Source organism: Schistocerca cancellata, chromosome 3 (assembly GCF_023864275.1).
Source record: "Schistocerca cancellata isolate TAMUIC-IGC-003103 chromosome 3, iqSchCanc2.1, whole genome shotgun sequence".
NCBI lineage: Eukaryota > Metazoa > Arthropoda > Insecta > Orthoptera > Acrididae > Schistocerca > Schistocerca cancellata.
Window position 1 is genome coordinate 738,495,540 of NC_064628.1, and position 21,958 is coordinate 738,517,497.

A 21,958-nucleotide genomic window follows, 5' to 3' on the forward strand; every position below is an offset into this window, starting at 1 on the left:
TTCCGATATTAAATTGAAAAATATGCCCTAGTCATGAAAATAACTAAATAACTAACTGGTATCGTCCACTTGGCACAGAACGCCACAACCATTTGCTACGAAATAAAAGTTTACCTGTTTTTGGGCAACTGCTTCTAAAAAAGACCAAGAATGATTAAATGCTTCCTTCAGTGACGCGTGTAGAAGAATGAGTAAATGCTTTCTTCAGTGACGCGTGTAGCAGCAGAAAAATGAAGAAGTTAATAGCAATAACGGCAGTGATAATGGAAATATTTACTAACTTCATTCTATTCAATGGTATTTCTGGATGTAAGAAATTTATTGATGTAGTGAAAATTTCTAAATGGCTTCGAATCGAGGCTGTGACAGCTAAGAGCGTCTTCACATCCCGTTGATGCGACTAGCATAATTCCCGCCTCAGATGCCTGCTAATAATTAACCAGTTGTAGGAGAACTGACTTTCTTTTACCGCTCCACTTTCTAAGCTAACCGCATCGTACGCCACGACACAATCATGAAAGTACCATCTCTAGGCTTCAGGGGTCTGTTGGATTGATTCTAGCTTCTTGATTGCGAAGTATGGGTTCGATTCCCACTTCCCGGATGTATTTTAGAAACACACTAACAGATCGCCCTCACCAATACTCATGCCAAGTAAAGAACGGCAAGTTACACCCTAGTTCAGAACCCGCGTTATAAGCATCATAACCCTTCGCTGGGGCAGAGCCGGGTTAGATTCGACCATAGCATAGGCGAAAGTTGAGGCAAATAGAAACTCTGTCACCAGTGAGCTCCTTACACTAGAAACTTAATTTTATATAATGAGCTAACAGTCATTAAAGTCGCAGGGCTCTTATTTAGTTTTAATCTGAGATGTTGATAAACTTGGTACTGGACAAGGATTCGAATTCGGATCTCCTCTTTCGTGGTATCTGACACCCAGAGAACGATATAGTTCGATCATTTCGTTGTTTCCACCGCGCTGGGTAGCCACGCGTTTTAAGGCGTCCTGTCACGATTCGCGCGGCTCCCCCGCCCCCTCCTTCGGTGGTTCGAGTCCTCCCTCGGGCATGGGTGTGTGTGTTGTCCTTAGGGTAAGTTAGTTTAACTTAGATTAAGTAGTGCGTAAGCTTAGGGACCAATGACCTCAGCAGTTTGGTCCATAAGATCTTACCACATATTTCCAATTTTCGTTGTTTCCGCCAACACTGCAAATTTCTCTGAGCCTCCTAAAAACACGCATATGTGTGTCAAAAACAAATATGTTCATCGTTACATTTCAAGCCTTTGCATATGTACAACGAACTACTAGAGATAAATAATTTTCAATTTCAATGTCTTCTCATGTTGTCAACAATAACGATAGGTGCCCTTACTTCCAGTCAAACATGCACACATCTCAGTACTGGTAAGCAAAAAATTCGGTGATAGAAACCAACGACGGCAGGTGCCGGGATCGCAGCCCAGTCAGGAAAAAAATTATATCCTTATTCCAAATTCAAATATCTCGCTGCTCGATATTTAACATCTGATTTTACTTATCTTACAGTCTGATTAAGTTCTGGGTTCTAGTCCGCGTCACAGTAATTTACATCATGCAAACTTTGTAGCTTGAAATTGTATTAAACGTTTTTCGTGGTTATTTAACCTGGAGATAAGGGTGTTGACAGTATTGCCGACACAGCACAAACATTTTAAAGTTGAGCTTTGCTAACAGATACTGATGAAAACTTCGATATTTCACGAGTCTGCTTGACTAGTCACCAATGACGAACGTTGCTGTAATCGAGTCAGCGTCAGGCACGAAAATCTTGGTCAGATACAATGGCTATAGGTGCTAGGTTTAAATCTAGATCCAGAAGAAGAAAATTCGTCGCATCGTTTAAAGTTCAAAAATGTGTACAAATAATTGCTGAATCACTAGTACGTACACAGAAACAGCTAGTGATACAATGTCAATTTTGAGGCTTCCATTGGGTATCAAGAACAACGTTTCACATGTGTGGGAAGACATTTTAAGGAGCAAAATTACTTCGAACTGTCGTTCAGGAGCCCAGATATTGTCTCACCACCTATTTTTTCAAAAAACGTATTTAATATAGTCTAAAGATTGGTGAAATTACTTATTTGACAGAGTTAACTCAAATGTTAATGAGTGGTGGTAGTAATTTTGAAATGTCACTTATTGTTCTAAAATTGAGTTTCAAGCGTCAAGTACTGTCTGATCCATAATGACGCGTTTCCTGCTATTTGCTATTTTATGAGTTGATTTATATCTGGATTGATACCTAAAGAACAGTATTCTCTAGTAATCTCTTGTAGTATCCATTTTGTATAGCCAAACAACTGTACTGCAAAGAGATTGTAGGACCTACAACACATCAACGTCATGTGGCTGGCATAAAAGTCTGGCGAAACGCAATTCATGTCTCTCGGAAACTTTTGGGTATGGCTCCACAATGTAAGTGGGTTTTATATAATTTCACAGTAAAGATAGTGTGTGCACTGATAACTCATACCATGACCACGTATAAGAAGGTCCACTTGGAAATGCCTAATAGAATTTCAGGCAGTGGCAGGATCTATTATGTCTTCTGTTTTTGCAGAGAAACAGTATGGACTAGGGCCGCTGATATTTTCAAAAATGTCGATATTTACAAAAATTTCACTGTCGCCCTAGGTATATCGGAAACTGCTGTCGATATGTCGATGTATCGGTGGAACAAATCGACGTACACGCCTATATAACTATCGGTTGCACATTGTGAATATACCGCCCCTTTTAGAGCTGTATATTTAAGTTCTGATTTATTATTATATATAATGTACATCAACAAGCTAGGAGCGTGCCTATCTCGCTAGCACGAATTGAAAGGGAAACGGTGCACGTTCACGTTTAGCTATCACCACTTTGCTTACCGTGGTAACTGAATGTAAGTAGCACAATAAAAGGTTGTTAGATTTCGTCACATACTGGATTTGTCGGGAACACTTAAGGTCGGCATGCCAGCGAACTAGCATTTGTACAGACAAAATGGCGCGGTGAAGTTAAATGTTCCAGTTGCTGTTGGTAGCATCGATACCTGATTACGTAAGCATGTCCTCCCACTGCCAAAACCAATCATGTCATTCAGGTTTTTGTTCATCATTTTCAGCAACAGTTTCTCAGGAATCCCAACTTGAAGGAATAGCAAAATAGTTGCGTAAAAACTTGTTATTTAACGCGTCTGCTGCGTCGTTTCTTCACATCGGAAATCTTGTTACTCCATTGACAATGACATCCCACAGCGCAATCGGACTTCTTCTTTGTGCTACAATACTTACTTGACACGGTCAAAGAGAAAAACTAGACTTGAAGAAAACTCAAAAAACAGTAAGATTCCTTCACTCAGTGAAAGTAAGATTATGTCTGCTACAATTCCAAGCAATAATTTCAAATATATACCGAGAATTACTTAAATATATGCTATAAAATAAAAATACTGGGCCTCGATACAGCTTTTACGATATCGATATATTGCTGAAAATACTGTCGCTGATACAAATCAACATTTTTCTCACAAATAAGTCGATGTATCGATAAATTACGGGAAGTACACCAGTATCGTCAGTTGGACGTTGAGTCGCGAGCAGTGATACATGAACTCTCCGAATCATTCATTACAAGCATAGACTTTAATGCTCATCATACAGCTTTTAGTTGCAAAGCCAACAACTTAGCTCGGAACAACCTGATGTCTGAATTCGATCATTTTACTCAGGTTACTCGCAATGTGATGACGAGTCACAGACGCTAAGTACCGCGCCACGGACAACAATTTCAACTTTCGGCAACAATCTAGCATACACACAATATTGGTCTGTTACTTGTCAGTTCTATAGCTTATAATCACCCTTCAAATTTAACTTTTCTTTGGATGAGAATCACGACATCACTATCTCAACAAATTGGTGCAGGAATGCTGTTCAAAGTGACTGGTTGAAGAAGTAAGTCACACTGGAAGCTGAAACTGTTACTCGTTACCACTGGTGCTACCGATTTGCCTTTACTTTAACGGAACTCCTAAATACTATCAACAACATTAGTATTCAATCGCCTAAGCTGTATCAAATACACTATTCAGTGTTAACAATTATATCAGCAAATGCCTGCCATATTCCACATATTATGCTTAGAGTTATTAAGATATAGGTCTAGAATATAAAACGCCAGTTCCATTTCATTTGCATGTGACAGATTAATAATACGAGCCAAACATACAGGAGCTTCATATAAACACGTTGCTAAGTAATGTAAAAAAGCGAGCTTCATATAACAACATTGCTCAGTAATTTAAAGCAAGAATTTCATTAACGTTAATGATAGCAAAAAGAGAGTGAGTCAAAGAAAAGAGTGAGAAATTGAATCAAAAAGGTCCCTGCACCATAGGTTAACACACTGGTTTTTAAAGAAGCAAAATGAATTCACACACACGAGTATACTCACACTCACTCTCTCTCTCTCTCTCTCTCTCTCACACACACACACACACACACACAAGCACACACACACACACACACACACACGCACGCACACACACATGCACGCACACACGCACGCACGCACACACGCATACTCTAATTAATTGATTATTTCCAACTATAAACAAGAATTTCGCGCGGGATTAGCCGAGCGGTCTCAGGCGCTGCAGGTATGGACGGTGCCGCTCATCCCGGCGGAGGTTCGAGTCCTCCCTCGGGCATGGGTGTGTGTGTTTGTCCTTAGGATAATTTAGGTTAAATGGTGTGTAAGCTTAGGGACTGATGACCTTAGTAGTTAAGTCCCATAAGATTGCACACACATTAAACAAGAATTTCTCGAGCAGCTTGTAAACATTTATGTTCACTGCTGCCTACAGTGTCTACGCAGTGCAAACAGCACGTTGCTTCATTTTAATTAGCTCTGTAATTAGTAAGACTGGTCCTTTCTTTGTCTAGCGCTGCCAACATCCTGTTCAGAATCTCCGAGAATGGATTAATAAGAAGTGCAGAGAAGTTAAGCTACTGCTTTTAATGCTTCATCAGTTCTCCATAGTGTTCCGGCAATTGAATAAACGTACCGAACGTTCGTACTAGTATTTGGGACTCTCTTAAATGTCCCTCCTTGGGATGTTGTTCAACTATAGCGGCAGGTTGGCTACATTGTCGATAATGTCCTCAAAGAATTGACCTTCAACTGAATATCTGCTCTTTGTTGTTTTGGTAGTGGGTTGGTAGCGGTAAGTCTTCACATACATCATGATATTTATCAGTTAAGAATTGTATGCGTATTGCACTTCAGTCAAGCTGCGCAGATGTCCAGGCCTCTGTGTTTTCTGTACTGCAGTCAATGTGTGCAGGGTAAAACGTTCCACACACTCTTCTTGTTACGTGAGTATCAACCGGACTCGTTAGTCGGCCGTGTAGTTGTATCTATGTGGCTGAAGTGAGAGGTCATACTTGTCAGAGCATTGAAAGAGCCCTCTGCCCGTCCCCTTAAATAGTGAACTGTGGACCGTAAAGAGGTTTGACGACCTCGCGTGCATAGCACGAGGCCGCGCCTCGGCAGTCGGTATTCAGCAGCTGTTTTGATGTACCGGGGAGCAGAGAGGGCGGACTAATGAGGTGCCCGTGTTCGACTAGCCGGCATGGTAGCTCAGCGCATTGCCAGCACGGTAGCTCAGCATGTTCGGTCAGAGGGTTAGCTGCCCTCTGTAATAAAAAAACTTAGTTACATGGATCAACGACGAACTTAAATGGATGTCTTACGACGTCCGCCCCGAACAGATGCAACGAACGAAAACGAACAAAAAAACTGCCGGCACGGTAGCTCAGTGTGTTCGGTCAGAGGGTTAGCTCCCTCTGTAATAAAAAAACTGAGTTACATGGATCAATGACGAACTTAAACGGATGTCTTACGACGTCCGCCCCGAGCAGAAGTAACAAAATAGAACAAAATGAAATTAAAAAAAGAGCACGTTCGGTCAGAGAGCGGGTTGGCCTCTGTAATAAGAAAACTTAGTGAAAGGATCGACAAGGAATTTCAACGGATGTCAAGTGATGTCCGCAACGACCAAATAACGATCAACAACGGAAAAAAATCTGGAAGTGCACCCCGAGTGTTCCATTTGTTGTGTTTTACTTAGATCTATCACATTAACTGCACGCTGAAAATTTTGTTTGCTCATGCTTTGAGAAGTGTGGCGGGTCCTGTCTTCCGCTTTCTGTGGGTTAACGTTTCATTCAGTCAACTGTTGTAGAAGCAGGAAGGTTTATATGCAAGCAACGAAACTTTCTGAGTGTGATGCTTGCTTAAAGTTGTCAGCCGGTTTCTATGCTGATAGCAAAACGCCCTGGTAAACCACCTGCAACAGAATGGGAATATATAATTTTGTTTCCGAAGTGCTGAAAAGGTGGCTGTCGGCACAAGATAGTGTAGGTGATCACGTACTTTTGTGTCATCATTTTCAAGAGAAAAGTTGTGGGTTATTCTCTTGGATGACAAATACCTAAAGCTCAAAGTTAAGTGGTAAAGTTTTAAAAAGAACAAACGTTTGTCGTATTGCTTAAATTTGTTGCTTTGCTCTAACTGAAGGATCAATCCCTTTGATGACAAAACACAAAACTAATTTAATTATTAAATTTTAAGGGAACTGACATTTGTCGTTGTTGCATAATGTGGTTGTTGACATCAAAGTGAAATTAGGTTTTGCCTTGCTGCTTACGTACTAGCACTTAAGAAAAATAGCCCTATTACCGTATGGCACAAGCTGGCTGGTGCCGGAGTCTGAATAACACAATTGTGTCATAGATTTAGGCTACTTTTGGGGGAAATTTCACAGAGGGCTAGAGCCTGAAGTTTAAGTCATTTACATTTCGTGTCTAAAAATGTGTATTGTATTTCGTCTTCGTTCAGTACTGGTCATGTGTTTTGTAATTTTGAATTGGTCATATCCCTCGTGGTTTTGGAAAACTTGCTAATTTTGAGATTTAAATTTTAGAACGTTAATAACCAAGAACTACTCTCTGTTTTCATGTACTTACTGTGTAAAAATTTTATTTTTCAGAAGGAAATTTTCTTTTAAATTCCTATGTTTTGATGAAGAAGCTAACGCCCATGTTTTGTAGTGCACAGATTTTACTCGGTTAAATAAGAAATTTTAAAGGGGCTACTATTTGGCTTTATGCAACCATTGTAGTGCATACTCATTTATCTATTCGTGTGCAGTAATAGCTGTTGCTTTCATCTTCGGTTGATTATATTATATCGGATGGCCACTACACAAATCTGAAGCTGTATCCAGTTGGCTGTAGTACAAGATGTCATTCTACATTGTTATTAACTTGTTTTCTTCTCTTTCCTGTTTTTTAAAAAACGATTGGGGCTAGTGCCTCTAAGTAGTTAAAGAAATCTTGCTCGTTTTGTTAAGAACCTTCTAAATGGCTTAGTGCCACCAATCAGTACTGTTAACTGTTCTTTTTATTTGAGTAAAACAGGTCATGATTTGGAATCACGATAAAAGTAATCCTCTTGAACGCTCTAAGTACCAATTTATGTTCCTTAAATGATGTTCCTTTGCACTCAAGGATCACTGTATCCAAGTTGTCCCTCTCCAGTTCAAAATATACCAATAACGACCCATTCTTTCAAAGACAGGAATGCACAGCCTAGTACTGAGAGATGGCATGAGCCCCCTCTCATATTTCTATCTTACTCTGAGTAATTCGATTTTCCTCTATAATCGCATACGGTGAAAAGTTGCTATTCCTTCATACATGGACTTCCCACGCAGCGTCTCTCGTCAAGCGGGTGGTCCGGTGACAGGCGGGTTCTGCTGGTCCTGAAAGGCTTAAGCCGACAGAGTCGAGTGCATGCTTACCAGATGGCGAAAGTGTCATAAGAGTAGGGGCGACACGCCCACAAGGGCCTGACGGAGGGGCTGGGCTAGAGATTCCGTTACTTCGCAGAAAGTTAGTGAAAACACTTCCTGGCATTCTACCAGCGAGGCGTGGGGATGACTTGTGTTCCCAGGCAGTCTTGGTGGGCAAATTCCCGCGTTTTCTGCAAAATCATAACTGTGATTGGCTTGCTCAGGGTAGGGCTCCATGACGTAGCAAAATCGGAGCAGAAATTGGCGCCAATTGGTGGAATTGGTGGAATAGTAGTGCGTCGGCAATGGAGTGGAATTTTCCGCCGGTTTTCGAGTTGCTGATTGGAACGTTTAACCACGGCCACTGTCATGGGGGTGGGAATGTTCTGTGTTTGGTTTGTACGGGTGCCCTTGAGAGAGTCGGCTCTCGCCTTTCGATCGGAGTGGGTTACAAGACTGACTCTCGCTGCTCTGGACAGCCTGCCTTCCGTTGGCTGTCTAATATATTTCATTTAATTGTAACTGTTTGACAAAGTTGCTGAAGTTTCGACTTCAACGTAACTTTCCGAGTACAGTTGGCAATTGAGTGTTCTGTGTACAAGCGGCCTATGTTGTCCGTCTTGAGCAGTTTTGGTTAAAGTCGTCTGTATCTGAGTTACTCTGTGACTTCGCTTGTTAAAATCACTCACTGTACCGTCAGTGATTGTGTACCGAGCCTTCTTCGTTTCTCTCAGAGATTAGGAAGTCTTTAGTCTGGAACAACCAGACCAGGAGAATTTGTTTCGGGCTATACTTGCGACATTATCACCACCACGGCAGGATGTCGCAGCAACTAGCCATAGCCTCCGGTATGCCTGATCGTGTCCTTGCAGTTAAGAAGACAGCTTGGTAAAGTATGTCCGCAGCACCGGCAAGTCAGGGAATTTTGCTAAGTGACAATCAGAGCTCAGCAGAGCGCGCCTGTTCCCGTCTTTTCTAACGTGGTTCTGTCTTGGGTGTTCATTGTCTGAGTTTTCACTACTGTGGCGCCAATTAATGTTGGGTTTGCTCGGTGTTTCTCTTAAGATTTGAGTTGCAAGGAATTGGCTCCACATACCACTTGGTCGTAAATGTCATAATATAGTTTATGGACAACATCACCTTCACAGCATTTATTTGAGTATCCAATTTGATGTATTGTAAATGTTTCATGTGTTTTGTTTATTATTTTAAGTTTAGTCATAATAAATGAAGTTGTTATTTTGGTCAGAACTTTCATTCTGTGGATCGGTAAAGCAACCCTTTCATTTCTCACTAAGTTAATGAAACTATCCTTTATCAAATTAATTTCTGTTGTGTTGGCAGAAGAGCCAACACCTTGCTACTAGAGGAGGCCGAAATGCACGCGTTTTAGCTCACGCAGGCTGGCGTGAGGAGGGAAGGACTCTACTGACGTGAGGTGTGGAACATGACAAGGAATTAGAATTCAGAAAGCGGACGTAATTAGTTTGATACTTAACTTTAATCCATTAATGACGAACGTCGCCCTTGACGGTACATGATCCACAATATTATCTGTTCAGGATACATAGTAACTGAATATGGCGCCTTGCTAGGTCGTAGCAAATGACGTAGCTGAAAGCTATGCTAAACTGTCGTCTCTGCAAATGAGAGCGTCTGTAGTCAGTGAACCATCGCTGGCAAAGTCGGCTGTCCAACTGGGGCGAGTGCTAAGGAGTCTCTGTAGACTAGACCTGCCGTTTGGCGGCGCTCGGTCTGCAATCACTGATAGGGGCGACACGCGGGTCCGACGTATACTAACGGACGGCGGCCGATTTAAAGGCTACCACCTAACAAGTGTGGTGTCTGGCGGTGACACAACAGTTTCCATCAAATTAAATTATTGCAGGTGCCAAACTCTTTTCTACTCCACTTGCAGGGTCGATTACAGTCAGTTCGCATTTCTTCTTAATCCATGTACAACAGCAAAAGTCGGAGCTAGAAAAGGGGGGGGGCTTAGAGCATCATTTCCATATGAAGATTCTGGAAGAATTTAGTGTTAAGTACACTGCTAGCCCCGGCACCTTGCAGTACAACGGGTAGTTCAGATTATCTCAAATACAATTACAACCATGTGATTGACATCTAAATCTAACCACAAGACCCCTATTTGTTTAACGGTAACCTGCGCCTGTCCCGACTGTATTTCCACCCAGGAGCTGATTCATTAAAACGTTAATGATCGGGTAAGAACTAGAAAGGAATGGCAAAATAATATCATAACAAATTTTCAAACGACAACTAGTGTCTAGTATGATACTACGGTCTATATTTACGACCAAAAAACAGACCGAGTAAACTGTGAGGGTCGGGTGCAAACCACAATATAATTACGATCTCGGGTAGACAATGACACCAATCATCACGAGGATTACAGAGTGTTACTCACATCTATCAGCAAGCAGTTCCATGGATCCACGGTGCGTCGCAGCCGTTGCTGAGTGGTGCAGATGACAGCCAGGTAGAAGAGGGCAGTCAGGCCACGAGCGGTCGTCCGACACGAATGTTGCCAACCAACCGACGGGATGTCGGCCTGCTGCTTGTAGTCGACGCTGACCCCGGAGAAGTACTCCGGAATCTTTCCTCTGCGCAGACCCCCCTTGCGCGGCTTGTGGCTTCGGCCGCTCGGACCTCGTGATCGCCTCTTGCCGTGACGCTACACCCAAACACCAAACGTGGTGCCTCTACTCTCGGGCCACCGAACCAGTACATACATCGGCAGATAAAGAGCTTCTAAGGAGACAACCCACAGGTGCCAACTCTTCGTCATAGCTGTGCCTCTAACTCTCTTTCCTTACCTTTCCGCAATTATAAGGTCTGTGCACAGTATACCGGGCGGGAAGGAAGAGTCTGAGAAGCTTGAAAGGATGTTGCGGGGTTGGTGTGCTGACAAATAATTGTTAAGAGAAAAATCTCTAGGCTTCTCCGTTTCCGAGTTAATTATCTTTGAAGTTAGACCATCAGGCTGTTGCTGGCCCAAATCCAAGCGACTCGCCAGATACGAATAGTGTCAGTTCTTCTCATAGCGTAGGTGGTAGCACACGAGACTGCTCGGCCCTTGGTTCGCATTCGCCGTTTATCTGTATCTATTTTTTATATCGCTCTCTTTAGGCAAGCAAACGATGAACAAGTTTGGCGACACTGTCTCCGCAAGCCACTTGAACTGGCGCCGGCAACGGCCTGATTGGCTAACTTCAAAGCTAATTATTTCGGAAACGGCACAATGTATCGAATTTTTTTCCTCAATAATTATTTCTCAGCACTATGTACTCTGAAAAACCCTCACAAGCTTTTCAGACTTTTTCTAACCACCGCATATAGCTATTCTCCGTATACTGGATTTGGGCATTGTTTTCTGAGGTTTTATTGTGTACCACATAGCTGTTCCCTATTCTGTTGAACATTTCCTTGGATATCTCTCTTCTCGATATTTCTGTCTCACACTGTATGTCCACAGTCGTCATATCTCCAGCCTCTGTAGAGCTAGCAGAGCAGATATCAGCACCAACAGGAGCGGCTTACTTACTTCTGTGTAAAAGCTGTTTCTAAAAGAACTGTATATTTTTGTTGTAAGAGTTAGCGTATTTTAGATCGTTTCTGTTGTGTGAATTTGCTTTGTATTGTGGTATCCAGTCAGCCATGGCGCCATTGAGTTAAGTTGTGGTTTCTGTCTGGCGCCACTCGCTTCTGTGCAGTATCGATTATCCCTCTTGCGGCCGCATTGCCAGAATCTATGAGGAAGAGTTGGTATCCGTTGGTTGTGTCCCTAGAATGTATTTGATTTCCAATATATCTACGGGATTCGCTGGCCCGAGTGGGAGGCACGAAGTTTTGGTAGCATCGCGACAAGAGGTGGTCACGAGGTCCGAGCGGCCGAAGCCACGAGCTGCGCAAGGAGGGCCTGCGCAGAGCGAAGGTACCCAACTACCACACCGAGGTCAGCGTCGTCTACAAGCAGCTGGCCTACATTCCGTCATTTGGTTGGCAACATTCGTGTCGGACGACCGCTCGTGGCCTGGCTGCCCTCTTCTACTTGGCTTTCATCGGCACCACTCAGTAAGCGCTGCGTCGCACCCTGGACTCATGGAACTGCTTGCTGATAAAGGGGAGTAACATTCTGTAATCCTCGCGGTGATTTGTTTCATTGTCTATCTGCCCTCCTTATCATTTTATGGTTTGTACCAGATCACTAACGTTCTAATTAATCAGCTCTTGTTCGTAAATACAGCCGGAACAATTGTACTAAGGAAAAGGTTGCCGTTAAACAATGGAGGGGCCTTGTGGTTAGATTTAGGTGTCAACCGGTTCAATTCTTTGATTGCCATTGCATTTCACAGTCATTATTTATAATCTGATCAACCTATTGTAAAAGCGGTTCGTTTCCGTCATTATTGGTGTATTTTAGCTGTATCTTGTGGTTCCGTCGAGTGAGTTCTCCTGTAATAAGTGCTCACAAGTGATGTTTCAAGACGTTCCTTCAGAGCGGTGTTAATAGCATACAGTTTAGTTTTCAAAATGTCAACAGCCAACTGTCACCAGGGCTTTACTCGAAATAAAATTGTCAGAAGGGACAGGAAGGGTGCTGTTGGATTTCCCTGGTGACGTGGCTCTCGCTGCGTATTCAGACAGACGACTTCTGAGTGGTCCGTCTTCACTCTACAGTGAGCGGCGGACAGCGGTGGGTTGGCGTGTCACTGGGCAGAGGGCTAAAGACGGAATGAACCGCTCAGCTAGCTCCTTAAGCCTTAGCAACAGGTACAAGGTGTTTGTCAATGCTGATAATACTTCTGAGCAAGCGTAGGGTGCTTCTCTTGTCAGGGCAGCGTCGTATTTTCCTACCCAGTCCAGGTAAGAGCAGAAGCCGGGTGTGGTTGTCATTGGGAGAACCAATATTAAGCGGGTAATATCACTATACGGTGTGGTTGTCATTGGGGCAGCCAATATTAGGCGGGTAATAGCACTATAGGCAAATAGCAGGCAGGTTTGTTTGCCGGGGGGGTCTCGTCCCAGGCGTAGAGGCCTCGTCGGCGGCTATCGACCTCACTGTGTGCAACTTGCTACAAATAGTGATATATGTCGGAACGAGTAACGGCTGCCACTGCACGCGAGTTGCAGGCTAAACTATCTGTAGCATCGTACTCAGGGTCAATTGCGGTCCTCTGGTTTGGAGCAGAGACCAACGTCTAATCCGAAAAGTCAGACCATTCTGCGACGGTCTCGGCTGCGTATTTCTCAACCCCCATCGGATGGAGAACGGCAGTGATCCTCTTAATAGGTTAGGCCTGTACTACTCGCAGGAAGTGGCTATTAATATATCGGAGAACGTTTAGGTTAGAGGAACCTCCGTCCCGCCCTTGGTACCACAGAGTATCTGCCTGCGAAAATCTGGGGTACTTCCGCCACAATATAAACAGAGGATGCTCCTCCTCCCCGATCGGATACAGAAAAAGATAATATGATAGTAAACTGCAGGAGCATCCAAGGAAAGTTCTCAGATTTAGTGCCTCTTATTGAAACTAATAATGCAGAAATAGTTTTAAAAACATAAAGATAGTTGAAACCGGAAGTGAAGATCAACCACTAAGAAGTCCTAAGTTGAAGTTGGAATATTTATCCAAGGATAGGTTAGTTGCCATTGGTGACGGCGTATGTATTCCAGTAAATCATTGGGAATAACTATTGAGGTTAGGACGGATTCCGAGAGCGAATTAATCTGGGTGAAGCTAAGCATCAAAGATCGGTCAAAAAAGTAATCGGATGAAACTTCCTGGCAGATTAAAACTGTGTGCCGGACCGAGACCCGAACTCGGGACCTTTGCCTTCCGCGGGCAAGTGCTGTACCAACTGAGCTCCCAAGCACGACTCACGCCCCGTCCTCACAGCTTTACTTCTGCCAGTACCTCGTCTCCTACCTTCCAAACTTTACAGAAGCTCTCCTGCGAACCTTGCAGAACTAGCACTCCTGAAAGGAAGGATATTGCGGAGACATGGCTTAGCCACAGCCTGGGGGATGTTTCCAGAATGAGATTTTCACTCAGCAGTGGAGTGTGAACTGATATGAAACTTCCTGGCAGTTTAAAACCGTGTGCAGGACCGAGACTCGATCTCGGGACCTTTGCCATTCGCGGGCAAGTGCTATACCAATTGAGCTACCCAAGCACGACTCACGCCCAGTCCTCACAGTTTTAATCTGCCAGGAAGTTTCATATCATCGCGCACTCCGCTGCAGAGTGAAAATCTCATTCTGGAAGTAATCGGATGATTTTATAAAATACTTGGTTAGGATCTGCAGTGGTAGAGGGCTTCGGAGATAACTTACAGAATGTTGTTAATAACTTTCCTGATCATGCCGTTGCAATAAGGGGGCATCATTTTGCCAGGTATAGATTGTGTGAGTGATGCTACCAAAACTGTCGCCAAATCCAGGGATTCGTGTGACATCATTCTGAATGTCTCATCTGAAAATTACTTTCAGCACATAATTAGACAAGAAAATGTCTTAGATCTTATGGTTGCAAACAGACCTGAACATACGGCTATCATTAATGTAGGGGAAGTTATTAGCGTTCCGAAGGCCGTGGTAGAAACTATGACTACGAGTGTTACAAGGAATTTTAAGAAATGTAGGAAAATATTTTTGCTTAACAAACGTGACAGGATACGAATTGCAGAGTACCTGAGTAGTCAAAAGCAAATGTTCAGTGCTGAGCAAAAACAGAGTGGAGCAAAACTGGAAGAAATTCAAATGCATCAATAAAAACGCCCTAGGCAAGAATGTTCCGAGCAAGGTCTTAAGGAATGGTAAAGACCGAGCGTGGTAATATCAGCGTTGAGAGCATCACAGATTCAAGAGAAGCCAATACCTAGCAGACAGACAAAAGCTGAATGAAGCAAAAATGAGCGTAAGGAGGTCAATGTGAGAACAGTCTAGTGATTCTGATACCAAAAGTTTGTCAGCCAACCTGACTAAAAAGCTTAAGAGGCCTTGGTCTTATGTAAAGTCAGTAAACGGGTCGAAATCATCTACGCAGCCACTGAGTGACCATACAGACGACGAAAATGAAGGTAGAATGAAGACCGTAACACTGAATTCGGTCTTCTGAAATTGTTTTACTGCAGAAAATCGTAATACGACCCCTCCTTTCGATCATCGTACGAACGACGGAATAGTAGGCTTTCATATCGCGGAATATGACAGCAACCGTAATCGCTTAATGGTGGAAAGGTATCAGAACCACATGAGATACCTGTAAAAATTTACAATTCTCGAAAGAATTTGCTCCCCGTGTAGCAGTTGTTTATCGTAGATCGTTACAACAACGAAGAGATCCTGGCGACTGGAGAAAAACGTTCTGAAGAAGGGACGTAGGACATATGAACTTAATTATAGGCCTATATCGTTGACGTCAATCTACTGTAGAATTATGGAACTTGTTTTGGAGTCACGTGTTATGAAAATTAACATGGTTTCAAAAAACAGAGGTCTTTCGAATCTAAGCTAGCCCTGTGCCTGTTTACAGTTTTAACGTTTACAATGTTTATAAATTTTCTAATATAATTAGTCGGAGGCTCCTTAAGACTGTTCGCAGGTGATGCGGTCGTCTATGAGAAAATAGCAACGCCAGAAGACAGTAACGATTTGCAAAATAGTCTACATTAGGCTAGTGAATGATACAGTTTCTGGCAATTGACGCTGAACGTAAATAAATGTAACGTATTGTACACACACACGAAAAGGAATGCACTATTGTACAACTACACTACTGGTGACCAATACTGTAAAGAGTGTACACCGTAAAATATCTAGGGCGGGCTGGAGTGGCCGAGCAGTTCTAGGCGCTACAGTCCGGAACCCCGCGACCACTACGGTTGCAGGTTCGAATCCTGCCTCGGGCAAGGATGTGTGTGATGTCCTTAGGTTGGTTAGGTTTAAGTAGTTCTAGGGGACTGATGACCTCAGACGTTAAGTCCCATAGTTCTCAGAGCCATTTGAAGCAAGATGTCTAGGAGTAACTGTTCAGAAAGACCTTTACTGGAATGACTACACAAAACTAAGAGTAGGGAAAGCAGACATGAGACTCATATTTGTTGTGTCTAGGGATTCTGTATACTCGGTTCTCTAGACAATCAAACAACTCGTATTAATGTTTATTATTACAAATACAGATACTTAACTTTGATCTGTGAATTCTTGTAGTCCTCTATACATGATCATCCACAGGGGCAATTACACTGATGTGTCGCAAGCGAAGGGCGACGTACAAAATAATCAGTCTTCTTCCGAATAGGCAAGCACAAGTAACACTTCTGGGCCCAGCGACCGCTATTGATAACAGTGTGACAACTGAACTGCAGTGACTGCTGATATAACTGTGCTACGTAGAGATTGTTAATGACAGAGGATACGATGCGTCGGCTAACTTTGAAGCTGCTATCGAAGTCGTATTCACCTAGGGGCCGCTGTTGTCGCGCTGTCGCCCTGGAGCGAGATTCGGTCAGCCTGCTATTGGCTGACCTCTTCTCACAGCCTTATCTTCTCTGTCTTTCCCGACTGGCATGCTGGCGCTCACTTTACGCCGTTAACAGTGTTCATGGGAAGAGTCTGTAGGAGATGTAGCTTAGCCACGAAGGAAGTGCCTTACAGGTTGCTTGTTCGACCGACCCTTGAGTACTATTCATCATTCCTTCGGAAAAAAGTTCAGGAAATTCTTACGTTGGGTTTCGTATCATAAGCCGATATAGAAAGTACGTTGTTTTGGATGTAAAGGCCAAACAAATCAAAGGCATCTAAATTGAAGATGTTCCCACTGTCTCTTGATTTCAACACCTCAAAATTCACTGTCCTGGTGTGAGATTTGTATATGGCGGTCAAACTAGTCCAATAACTGGAATTTCCAGTCCATTGTAAGCCGTGAGGTGTTTGCTAGATTTAGAAAGCCATGGTGAGCCTAACTGTTCGTGCGTTGGGCGATTAAGCAATCTGACTGACGCACCTGTGTCTCACTGAAAGTTAGCACGACGGCCAGCGTTGTGTAATGAGACAAACAGTTCGTTAGAATGTCGTTGCACAGCACTAGGGCGAGAAGGACTCACGTTCTTAATCTTACATTTGTCAGAACGTAACTGTAGGTTTGGAAAACATCAAGTTCACTGCACGTGCACGAGCCTCCTTTCTCTGGTAGCGGACAAAATTGTCTCTTACGTTGAGCAAAACATCTATGGCAATACTTAACGGAGTTCACAGGTCTGTTTACATGTGTGTCCGCACCGCTGTGTACGCGCTCGCTGTTGCGGCTGCTTGGGGCGGTAGCAGCAAGGGGCTACTTCACCCGACAAATCAGGGCCTGGTCGAACTTATCGGCCGCTATGGTACCCGAAACATATTGCTCTATGATTGGCAACACTTGATGAAGGGATGTATCACAGTACTTTAGGATCTGCTCCGGAATTCTACCATCGGAGACCTTCCAGCAGCTCGAATCACGAGGATACTGTAAACGTTGCCACAACTACAATGAAATTTACACTTCCTAGTCATGCCCGTTAATTCTGTATACCACTGACGCTACGTCTGTTCTGGCTTTTTCTATAAACGGAAAACCTTATATCCGGCAGCATCTACTTGAAATGGCTGGACACAGTACTTGGTTAGTGCAGCGATTACTCCGTCATAACTGAGTTCGTCGGGAGACGCAATTGGGAAAAGTTTTGTATTAATCTGAACACTGCGGACCCCGCAATCGAAAGAAAGTACTGCAGCTTCACAGTACCTTGAACGCGATGATCCACACAATGAGCTTGGAACTATGTCAGGAATTCGTGCCATTCCTCTTGCGTACAGTTAAATTGCCTGAACGTACACAATGTAATGAAAAGTATCCGGTCACCTGGATGAAAATGACTTACAGTTCATGGCGCCCTCATCATCGGTGATGTTGGGACTCAGTATGGTGTTGACCCACCGTTAGCCTTGACGACAGCTTCCACTTTCGAAAGCATACGTTCAACCAGGTGCTGGAATGTTTCTTGGGGAATGGCAGTCCATTCTTCACGGAGTGCGGCACTGAGGAGACGTATCTACGTCGGTCGGTGAGGCCTGGCACGAAGTCGGCGTTCAAAAACCCCCCAAAGGTGTTGTAGAGGATTCAGGTAAGGGCACTGTGCAGGCCAGTCCATTACAGCGATGTTATTGATGTGTAAGCACTCCGCCACAAGCCGTGCATTGTGAACAGGTGCACGATCATGCTGAAAGATGCAATCACCATTCCCGAATTGCTCTTCAACAGTGGGAAGCAAGAACGTACTTGAAACGTCAATGTAGGCCTATGCTGTGTCAGTACCACTCAAAACAAGTGGTGCAAGCCCCTTGCATGAAAAACACGACCACACCCTAACACCACCGCCTCCTTATTTTACTGTTGGTACCACATACGCTGGCACTCGTCATACCCACACAGTGCCATCGAATCGCCACATTGTGTACCGTGATTCGTCACTCCACACAACATTTTTCCAATGTTCAGTCGTCCAATGTTTACTCTCCTTACACCAAGCGAGGCGTCGTTTGGTATTTAACGGCGTGATGTGTGGCTTATGACAGGGCTTCCCAACCTGTGGTCCGCAGACCCCTTGGGGGTTCGCCGGCTCTTTTAGGGGGTCCGCGGCCACCTTCCACCAAATCGTGTAAAATAATGAGTCAAATTATTAAATAAAAATGTGAAAATCAAGTTCTTCACTATTTTTTTTTCGTTTGAAAAACTACTGAGGTCGCTAATATGGAGTACCTGGCCTTAAGTGACACCACAATGCACCTAATATGAAAAATGTATGTTTATGGGGTGTCGAGATACTTTTGATCACATTGTGTAAGTGTGCTGGGCTGCGACACGTGTTGGGCGTGTTGGTCGGTCTGATGTGCGGCCGCTGTTGCTTGTGCAGCCAGAAGTTGTCGTGCCGTCGTCAGCAAGGCCGTAATTTGTTGGTTCTGAAACTGAAAATCTCGTGTTAGATCCATTACATTGGCCGTCTGTGGCTCTGGCGCGGGGGCAGGCATTGGAGGGGGCGGGGTGCCCATGTTTACACAAATACGTTATAGCAAAAAACAAACAAATCATCTGAAAGGAGAAATTTGATTAGTTCTGCGGCTCCCCTCCTGGATTACATGCAAGAACACAACAACAAATGTGCAATTAGAAACCCCGGCGATCTGAAAGACAAGAGAAGCAAGCAAATTCTTCTCCAGTAAATGAGCCGCGTCGCCACTTTTGTTTTCTATTTATCTGCTTTTATGTAGTCTCGTTGTCTCCGTAGAGAATTACCATGGTAAGCAAGGAGAGGAGGTTGGTTGTTGGCTGGTATCGTCGTTCTATAACACAAACTGCACACAGTTAATAACTGGGTTCTCTATTCATAAAGCAAGAGCTACTTAACATAAGTTTCCATGTACTGTGGTACAAGCTCTCTTCTGTATAGTCCACGTAGCCTCAATGCTGTTGAAATAGAAGTCTGCTATGTTCACTATAATGTTGCTATGTGCTGCCTGTCTCTGTGCTAGAGGCTAAGCCTGCAGCTCTGTCTTGGTGACAAGCTGAAACTCCACTGCGTACAGACTCGAACTAACTGAACTAACTGGCTAAACTGGAACGAACTGAACTAACTAACTGGCCATCCGGTCAGCGGCTGAGAGGGCGTTGCGGCGCGTTTCCAGCGAGTCCTGTCGTTGGCGTCTATCGATACTCTCGTAATCTGTGTGATGTATGGTGTGCTGGCGCCAGCATCCATCAGCTCAATATCTTTCTTATGGTGGATTTGGAAATGACATGTTTCAATCTCTCTGGAAAAAGTAAGTTTATTTAATGAGGCATTACACAGTTTATACAAGACAGGGCCTATTATATGGTAAATCTTCAGTACACTACTGGAAACACCATTAAAACCAGGTAAGATGTTTTTTTCTGAGATAATAAGTAGTTTTCCTAATTTCACAAGGAGAAGTTGGTGATATATTCATGTGATTGAATTGTATGAGGATCACTTACTCAAAATACTGCTGTGATTTTTCTCTTGCACTGTTTGTCCCTATAGTTTCCACTATATTAGAAAAAAATTATTAATGGTATTTGCTACTTGTGACTCACCATTTATAGCCGCTCATTCCGTTTCCATAGTGATGTTATTCTGTTCTGTAACTGGTTTTCCTGTCTCTCATATCACGACGTTCCATAATGGCTTAACTTTGTTGTCAGAATTACTAATTTCAGTCATTATGTGTATCTACCTTGATTTTTAATAACTTTTCTTAATAATTCTGAGTAGCTTTTTAGCGTGTTGCTACTGCAGGATGTACTTTTTCTTGTTAGCAAATATAGTTCCATTTTCTTCCACATCCCTCTTGTTACTTGGCTGTTTACTGTCCTTTCTGACTACTTTCTGTGGAAAACTATTTTCAAGTAATTATATGAATTGTTCAAGGAATAGATTAAATTTGATGTTAGCATTTGGTTCACTGTAAATTTCACACTAGGTCCTCTCTTGTTAATTATTATTAAGATATTTTTCCTGGAGTCATTAAATATTGTAACTCATTAGCACTGAGCAGATCCATACTGTAAGACATTGCACCATCTATCCTACTAGCTGCGCATCACTATCAGAGACAATATTTGTTACTGGGTTAACAGTTATTATCTTGCTTTCGAGCCTCATCAAATAAAACATTATCAATTATAGCCCTACTATCTTTATCTGCCCATGTTGGAATGATAATTACTGATATCAGATCGTAGGATCCAAACAGATCTTCCAGATAATTTTTCCTAAGAGATTCCTTTAGAAAATCTAAACGCTCCACAGACCATTAACTGCTTGCTGCTGTCTAAGAGATAGCATAGTAAGGACTGCAGATTACCCATAAACAGTTCAAAATTTCCCAGTGGAGATCTAGTTACGGTTGCAATTGAAAGTGAGCTATTTTTCAGGTATTAATTCACCAGCACACACTTCTGTGTGCTGATCACAGTGCACGTTAGTTCTGCATGATTAAGCTGCTAGAGTGTAATCTTCCATTTGTAACTTATCTAATCCTTTTATTATGTGGTGCTCAGCTAGGCTCAGAATGTCTATCTCTTCCAAGTACACTAAATTTTCCAAACAGACAAGATCTTCCACCTCATTACCCATTCCTCTAATATTCCGATGAAATAAGCGAAGCTTACTTTTCTGTGCATTCATAAGAATTTTGTATGCCTCTTCTGTTGTTTCGACATTGTTCAAAAAAGGTTGCCAGAATCCTGATTCTAATCTAAAAAAGTACATTTTTGACAACAGTAACCACGGTGGCCGTCTGCCAGAAGCTCAGCAAACCTACCTTTCCCTCTCCTATTGCTCTGTAGGCCGTGTCTAGTATATCCCCAAGTCCCACGTGTGGCAGCAGGCACTGCGCTCATATGAGATTCAGTCTCACTCTTGAGTAGCCTGCCCAGCTCAATTTTCACGTGGCTCACTACAGTGGTAACATAGGACTGGTCATAGTGCTGCAGGACCTCCACAAAACCGATATTTATGAGTGTAGTTCTTCTACCATACCCGTGGTCTAGGGGTAGCGTCTTTGGTTCATAATCAAAACGTCTTCGGTCCAGCGTTCGATCCCCGCCACTTCCTAAATTTTGATAAATAATCAGCATTGGCGGCCGAAGACTTCCAGCATAAGAAGTCAGCCAAATTCTGCCAACGGCCTTGTCAAAGAGGGCGGAGGAGCGAATAGAATTCCAGGCTACTCTCTTGTCCTAGGGGTGGGAAATTGCCCGTAAAGGCCGAAGAATCAGCAATGATCAACGACATGAGGATGCAGAAGGCAATGGAAACCACTGCATTAAAGACACGCAACGTGTATCCACAGGACATGTGGCCTGTAATTGAAGAAGTGTCATGATGATCTCTACATTGGCAAAAGATTCCGGAATAGTCCCCCATTCGGATCTCCGGGAGGGGACTGCCAAAGGGGAGGTTACCATGAGAAAAAGATTGAATAA

At 43.3% G+C, this 21,958-nt stretch overlaps 1 long non-coding RNA gene across 1 annotated transcript in view; it reads right to left on the reverse strand.

Moving 5' to 3' along the window:
• LOC126176994 (uncharacterized) overlaps positions 1–21,958 on the reverse strand; it is a 336,613-nt gene that overhangs the window by 127,765 nt on the left and 186,890 nt on the right. The window contains exon 2 of the long non-coding RNA XR_007535734.1: positions 18,779–18,918. This is a non-coding gene — a long non-coding RNA (uncharacterized LOC126176994). The remainder of the gene's footprint in view (positions 1–18,778; positions 18,919–21,958) is intronic.